This window comes from Camelus bactrianus, chromosome 29 (genome assembly GCF_048773025.1).
Source record: "Camelus bactrianus isolate YW-2024 breed Bactrian camel chromosome 29, ASM4877302v1, whole genome shotgun sequence".
Taxonomy (NCBI): Eukaryota; Metazoa; Chordata; class Mammalia; order Artiodactyla; family Camelidae; genus Camelus; species Camelus bactrianus.
In genome coordinates, this window is record NC_133567.1 from 14,875,308 (window position 1) to 14,883,589 (window position 8,282).

Below are 8,282 nucleotides of genomic sequence, written 5' to 3' on the forward strand. Positions count from 1 at the left end.
GCACTGTGCCTGGTCCCTGGATGTGGAGGGTAGCTTGGCTAAGGTGCCTATTCCGTGGGAGCAGAGTGGGGAAGAACCTGTGGTTAGGGCATTCTAAGCCCTCTGGTTTCAGATGTCAAGGCAGCACGTAATATCGGGCTTTCTTTAAGGCCCATCCCACACACCCGTCACTACATCTTCCTTTTCATCTTCTGTGCTCAGGAGATGGATTTCTTTTAAATCTCTTTATATAATTCTATTTTGTTTCACAATGTCATTCTTCATTGGCTATACAAGGCATTTTTGTATAAAGACTGTTTCCTACCTAAATGGGAAGCTTCTGGAGCCTCAGTGCAGGGGTGTTTTCTGGAGCGAAGCTGAGAAGGATAGCATACCCTGGGAGAAATGGACATTTTAAGGTAGAACTCTGTAAGGGTGCTGCTTATGGAGATTTTGTCTACTTGAAGCAATAGAGTCCTTACCCCAATGTCAGATGGTGTCCTCTCAATCCAGAGCTAGATAAAGCTTTACATGGAGGAATGCTGGAAACTTTATAAAAAGGCAAAACATTTGATGAGAATGACTTACTCCTGCTCTGTAATGAGATTCCATTCAAGCCATTGTGCTTTGTTAATCACAACGAATCATATAGACACACGTAAGCAAAGACACAGGCTGCAATAGTAATGCTGGTGATGTCTGTGGGTTGGAATCATGGGATTTCCTCCTCCCTTTATTTTTATTTGAAAATGATTATAGATTCAGAGTAAGTTGCAAACAATGGTACAGACGCAGGTCCTGTGCCCTTCACCCAGCTTTTCCCAAAGGCAACCCCCTTTTTTGCTCACGTTTTTTTCCTTTCCTTCTCTTTTGTCCTTCCTCCCTCCCTCCCTCCCTCCCTTTCTTCCTTCTTTCCTCCCTTTCTTCTCTCTTTCTCTCTCTCCTTCACAATCACGGTACTTTACTTGGGTGACAAGGAAAGGAGATGATTAAGAGCAACTTTTACACTGTAAATGGCAGCTGTCGGCTGTTAGCCTCCCTCACCATTAGGCTAGGGCGTCTGCTACAGCGTCAGGGGGCAGTGTTCTGAGGGTCTGCTTGCACTTGGTTAGAGTCCCCTAGGGGCTGAGTGGGAGGCTGTCCTCCCCTTCAACGTGTCCTGCACATCTCTGTGCTCCTTGGTAGGAAACAGTATCATGTTGCTGCTGCCGCTGAACTTCTCGGTCCTGTGTGTCCAGGTTCTCACCTCGTGGCGGCCAGTGTTCTATCGCCCTGAAATCTACCTCCACTCCTGTGAAGTCTGCAACTCACCCACATGTCTTGTTCAAGTGTTTTTTTTGTGTGTGTTTGTGCGTGTACATGTGTGTGCACACGTGTGTGCACCAAAGAAGGGGGCTAAGTACCATGCCTGGGTGGTCATAGCACAGAAGGAAAACAACACCTGCAGATGGCAGTTCAGGAGAAGCGGGGCTGGGGGGGCCAGAGGACTCTCTTTCTCCTGCCTCCTTGGGAATTTGCACACCGTTGGGGACAGCAATAGATTTCCACAACGTTCAAGACAAAGTCAAGGAGCTCATAAGAGATGGGGCAGGAAATTGCCTTCCCCCCTTACCCACCTCTACCAATCTGGTATCTGATTTCTATAAAAACCAAAACATCTTTTCTTTTAAATGCAGACATCAGCCAGCACTCTTAGAAGCTGAGCCAGGCGATAAAACTTTGTCAGTGATCTCAGCTTGCTTCTAATTATTTATACTTCTCTCGGAGATTAAGGAAAAAAAGAAAACCACCCAATAAACCCAAACAAATAAAGTAAAATACTAAAGGGGCAATGCACAAAAGAATGAGTGAAGCCTCTTGATTCTGTCGAAGACGAAAAGTGGGAAATGCCTCCCGGTGTGGGCCCGCGGGCTGCAACGCGCATGCTGCATTCCCACCGGGTGCATCACCGGCTCCCCCTCCTGGGCAGGAATGGAAGGACGCAGCGGGGAGAAGCAAGGCCATCCTGGAAAATTGTGCGTGTGGACACCATCCATCACCAGGCTGGCAGGGTGGTCCATTGAGTTAGCAGAGAGAACTCAGGTCCTCAAGATGGCATAAGATGACAGACATACCCGCACTACCCAGAAATAATTATCTGAAATAAATGACACGCTAGATGCCAAGGGGAGGGATAATGATCAAGATGAATTTCAAAGTTTTGTGTTGTCAGGGAGGAAAAAAATGATCACTTGCGAACTGAGCAGTGCCCTGAAGTCCAACAGAATTCATTGCTAAAGTGTCTCCTGACAGGGGCTTGGGTTAGAGTGCAGGATACTAGGTCCATGCTGAAGCGGTGGCCTATTATAGTTGCTTGGGCAACAAAAATAGAATTGATGGTTTCCATCAAAAACTTACCCTCCTCTGTAAGGCTTGTCTCATCAATCTTTAGATCAGAAAGTTCGAGAGGGGCGTAATATTGTTCTCAAGGATCTGAAAAATACATTCAAACTCACACTAATAATTTTTTTCTTTTTAAACCCTGTTGCATAGGGCAAGTCTGTATGTGATTCAGAGACCCAATGAAAGAAATGTGAGCTTTATGATTTATTTTTAAAACTCAAAACAACACATTCTCAGGGTTAAGTAGAAAGGTCACCACCAATAAAATAAAAAAAGAAACCCATCTAATCAGCCTCATTATTGTGTTCCTTTAGGAACATTTCTCTTACTTAATAGAGCATGTCTCCTCTGAAGAAGCATTAGATTTCACAATAACACATGCAAAGACCAAGGAAGGAATCTGTGTCCTGCAGCCAGGACCCATCAGCCCAGGGAGCATCTGCCTCAGAGGGAGAGAAAAGAGAGGCAAACATTTAAAGATCTGAAAGCTTAATGAAGTTTCGAGAAGATACACCTGCATGGAACTACAAGGGACTTTGTAACTGAGTGTTCCCCCGATCCCCGCAGCAGTAGTAGACTCCTGCCTGGTATCAGTGAAGAATCCTGGGCCCAAGATTCCAGAAGCAATTGGCAGTCTTATTTACCGAATAATCTGAAGAGTTAATAGAGTGTTACTATTGCTTGAATGAAATACAGTGGTTTTGTGACTCCTGGATTCCTACCAAATCCAGATTAAAATCTTCCTTCAAGGGATTATGAAAGTCTTTCCTCTGTGTCCTTGGCCATTGCTTCTGTCTCCTGGATGCTCACTCTTCCATCCTCTGTCAAATGGGCAACCTTGTCTATCTACCTCCTTTCCCTGGGTAACCTCATCCAGTCCCAGGACTTTAAATATCATTTCTACACTGTTAACTCTCACAGGTGAATTGCCAGACTGGAACTCTTCTCTGAGTTCTGGACTTGAGCATCCAGTTTCTGACTTGATACCTTCACGTGATCGGGAACCTCACACGTCCAACACAGAACTCGTGACTTTCCCCTCTCAGGAAGTGGCCCCAACATTCCTTCCATTGCTCAAACTAAGCCCAGGAATCATCCCTGAGTCCTCCCTCGTTCAGTCCATCATCAAATCCTTTTACTTTACTTCTGATATGTGTCCCAAATCCTTCCTTCGCCTCTGGCACCCGCCTTGTCCAGACCACCATTCTCTTGTGACTAAACTGCTTTGCTAGGCCCCTCAGTGGTCTCCCCACTTCCACTCTTACCCTTCTAAAATGCACTCTCCACAAAGCAGCCGGGGGAGCTTTGAAAAACGTAAATCAGATAATATCACTCTGTTACTTAAACCCCCCCAGGAAGCATCTGCTTCCACTTAGGGTGCAAGAGAACATAGATTTCCCCAACAATGAGAAAATGGCAGACAATCTACAAATCATAACTTTTCTTGGACCAATCGCGGACTTGAGGGGGGAGGGTGTAGTGTAGCTCAAGTGGTAGAGCGCATGCTCAGCACACACAAGGTCCTGGGTTCAATCCCCAGTACTTCGTCTAAAAATAATAAATAAATAAGTAAACCTAACTACCCCCCCCAATTTTTTAAATAGTAAAAAAAGATTAAAAAAAAAATCACTGACTTGAGGTCACAAGGCAACCAAGTTAACTGAAGCCCTGTGAGGAGAGATGGGACACAAACACTGCTTCACCTTTGGCAGAGCAAGGAAGGGAGAGGTGGCGGCCGCCAGTGAGTAAAAAGAAATTACCTAATGCTCTGACATATTCTTAACAGCCAGTGTGGGCTAGCTGATCAGTCTGGAATAGGTAGACACAAGAGAACTTTGCACTCGCTTACAAGCTCTTTACCATGCTCTGCAGCCAGTGCTGATGAGAAAGACTGGAGAAAACCCAAGAGACCCTCTTAGTGGTACAAGTGTAGCTGAAGCCCAACTAAAAGGCTAAGATTGGCGGACTGGATTAAAAAACAAGACCCAGCCACATGCTATCCATTAGAAACCCACTTTAAAAATGGGGAAACACATAAGGGTATGTGATAGCTTCATGGTACAGTGCATACTTAGCATGCATGAGGTCCTGGGTTCAATCACCAGTATCTCCATTAAAAAAGAAAAATAGGGAAACACAAACTGGTTAAAAATGAAAGGATGGAGAAAAAGATATGCCATGAAATTACTGCTCAAACTAGTGGGTACGTCAGTATCAGACAAGGTGGATTTCAGAAAAAAAGGGATATTACCAGTGATAAAGGGAGACATTGAACATTAACAAAGTGGTCAATTCATTAAAAAGATGTTACAGCCCTTCATGGGCACGCACCTAACAGAGCTTCAAAATATAAACTGGTTGGACAAAAAGAAAAAATACATATAAATATATAATTATAACTGAGATTTTGATACTGCTCTCTCAACAACTGATAGAGCAAATAGACAGAAAATCAGCAAGACTATAGTGACCATTATTAATTGACAATTAGAGAACATTTTAACCAACAAGAGCTGAACACACATTCAGTTGACATGCTTATAAAACATTTGCCAAGACAGACCATATTCTGAGTCATAAAAAAAGCCTCAATAATTTTTTAAAAATTAAAATCATACAAAAACTCTGTTCTCTGACCAAAATAGGTTAAAACCAGAAGTCAATGACAGAAACACATCTACAAAAATCACTAAAATACTTCCTATTAAACAACAATGTTCTAAAGAATTCTTGGTTGAAAAAGAAATTCACAAGGATATTAGAAAATATTTTTAATAAGATGAAAAAGAAACTGTAACACATCAAAATTAGAGGGACGCAGCTACAGCAGTTCTTAGAGAGAAATTTCTAACATGAAATGCTTATATTAGCAAATAAAAAAGATCTCAAATCAATAATGCAAGTTTCACTACATAAAAGACTAGAGACAAAAGAGCAAATCAAACTCAATCAAGCAGAAGGAAGGAAAGGGTTCATTTTATTATTATTCTTTTATTGCTGGTGCCAAATATTGGTGTGATGGTGCTTAGGCCAATATAAGTCAAAATGTTCATAACCATCCTTTAAAAACTTTAATTCCAGACTCATTGCATGTACATCAGCCTGACTTGCTACCTATGAGTCCGTAAAGAAAAGTACCTCCTACCTCCATCTCAGAGAATGGCATGTGTAGACTGCCGGTAAATACGTGAGGAACTGACCTGAATTTCCCACATCTTTACACACGGAATGTATCTAAAGACTAAAGAACAGACTCAGACCAGTTAAAATGAATTTATTAGGATATATAATCCAAAACCTTTTAAGGAAAGGTTTAGGTCCTTTCACTTTGAAAGAACTGAAGTCTGCACTTTGAAAAATTAATAAATAAGATGTTTCAGTTTCTATTTTCCACATTAACTATCACTTTAATTAGTCTTCCGCATTCTCAAAAGGATGAATAACAACTAGTTTTACAACTGGCAACTTCTAAATTCTCTGCACTTGGTGTTTTAGAGGTATAGAACTATGTCTTTGTTCCCCTTCTGATAATTCTAGACACATCTCTGGCAAAGAGGCTGATTCTCACATAGCGTTCTCTGGCTGACAGTTTGGAGCAGAGCCCTCAAGACACGTTTCTTATGTAGGGATCAGGAAATGGACCTTTTCCAAAATTCTGGGTCATCGTTGACTATGAACTGCCCCAGGATGAATAATATGGTGCTGGGTACACTGCAAATTATTTTGTCAATCCCCTGGCACGATCCCTTCCTTCGGATAGAGTCAGTAATTAGGAATCCAAGTCAGTGCAGAATTCGGTATTCATGAGGGTTGGAGGAGGCAGCGGCTCAAAGGGGATTCCAACATATTCTCATGACTGAGACACTGTGAGGGAGCCTGGCTGACTAACAGAGAACAGCCTTGCCCTTTCAGCTCTGCAAATTCAAATGCAATTTGTCATCCAATGGAAAATGAATTTGGCCATGTGTAATCCTGCAGGATGGAGAAACGTTGTCCCGGAAGAACTCAAGAACATGAAAGAGGGGCATTGAAAAATAAAATCCACAAAATGATTGAGAGCGCACATCCATATGCTAATAACAAATTCCTTTTCCAGAATAATGGCCAGCCCTGTGATTCCTTGGCTAGTATGGACTCCATTGTCATAGAAGGGGTCAAGGTGGGGAATGGATGTTAATTTTCCTTTCTCCTTGGAATTGGAATTATGTTTTCATATTTATTTTTCACTATCTCCTCTTGTAATTTATTTATTTATTTTTTATTAAATAGAAGGTTCTTTAAATTCTATAGTGCTTTACAATTTTCAAAAGTTTTATACACATGATTTCATATAATCCTGAACCAGGAAGAAATAGAAAATATGAAGAGAACAATGACCAGTAATGAAACTGAATCAGTAATTTAAAAATTCCCAGCCAACAAAAGTCCAGGAAGAGATGACTTCACAGGTGAATTCTACCAAATGTTTAGAGATGAGTTAACACCTATTCTTCTTAAACTACTCCAAAAAATTGCAGAGGAGGGAACACTTCCAAACACATTCTATGAGGCCACCATCACCCTGATATCAAAACCAGACGAAGATATCACAAAAGGAGACAATTACAGGCCAATATCACTGATAAACACAGATGCAAAAATCCTCAACAAAATATCAGCAAATCTACTTCAACAACACATTTAAAGGATCAGACACCACGATCAAGTGGGATTTATCCCAGGGATAAAGGATTTTTCAATATTCTCAGATCAGTCAATGTGATACACCACATTAACAAACTGAAGAATAAAAACCATATGACCATCCTGGAGTGCAGCAGAGTGGTTAAGAGCATGGGCTTTGGTGTAAGACAGACATAAGTTCAAATACTAGTTCTGGCCATTAACTAGCTGTGGGACCTTAAGAAAGTTACCTAACCTCTCTGAGCCTCATCGAAAAATGGGGATAATGATAATAACAATACCTGGTTCATTGGGCCACTGTGAGGAATAAATGAAATAATGATTGTTAAATACTTCGTATCCAACATTGCTAGGGCAAACAGCAGTGGTAGTTACCCATCTGGGCATCATCTCAGTGTCACCTGCTTTGGACCCAACCTCAGCTCACAGGTCTCCATGGAGACATCACTCCCTCTTAGCAATCTAACAACTCCTGTGGTTTACTGCCCACAGACTTCGAGTACTACTTCCTCGGCAACTCAGGGAGTCGCGGGGTGGGGGAGGAAACAGTGAAAGCTGCTGATTTCAAAACAGAGGCAGGATATAGTAAGTCACTCAGCGACGGGCAATTTCAAGTACACTACTTGTATATGTCTTTCTTGCATCAGTGGTAAGCATCAGCAGGAGGACTGTGAATAAAGAAAAAAAATTGGAAGGAGGAGAAAGCCACCAGGAGGGTATGGGAAGGAAACCTAGATTCTCTCTGCTTTCTTGAACCAAAATAATAACAAGAGTTGGACACTGGGGTCCTTTACTTAGTGAAGCGGGGGAAAAGGGGCCAATGTAAAAGCTCATTTAAGAGAATGTGTATCAACATTTAAACTCTGATATGAGCATTTACCTATTATCTTTCAAAACTGGAGATAGGGACATACTCCTCTTCCTCTAAGTTTACGACTGTGAACAGGTAATTGAAGAAATCAGAGCCACCAGCCTGGCGGCACAGAGCTCAGGGATGCTTAGAAAAGTCCTTCTTAACACATTTGCACCACCACCCTCGTCTTAACGTCAGCAATGATCAAAAGGGGATCCGAGTTGGGTTCGTCTCCCCGCCCCGTGCCCCAGAGGGAAAGCCGTGTCTCAGTGGGGAACACCGGTGTCTCCCTTCACTGCAGATTCCTTAATCCGATTCCTTAAGATGATCCAGAGAAGGTGGGAACACACAGCGGTAGCCTGTGATTTTCTTTGTTGTCAGCAGC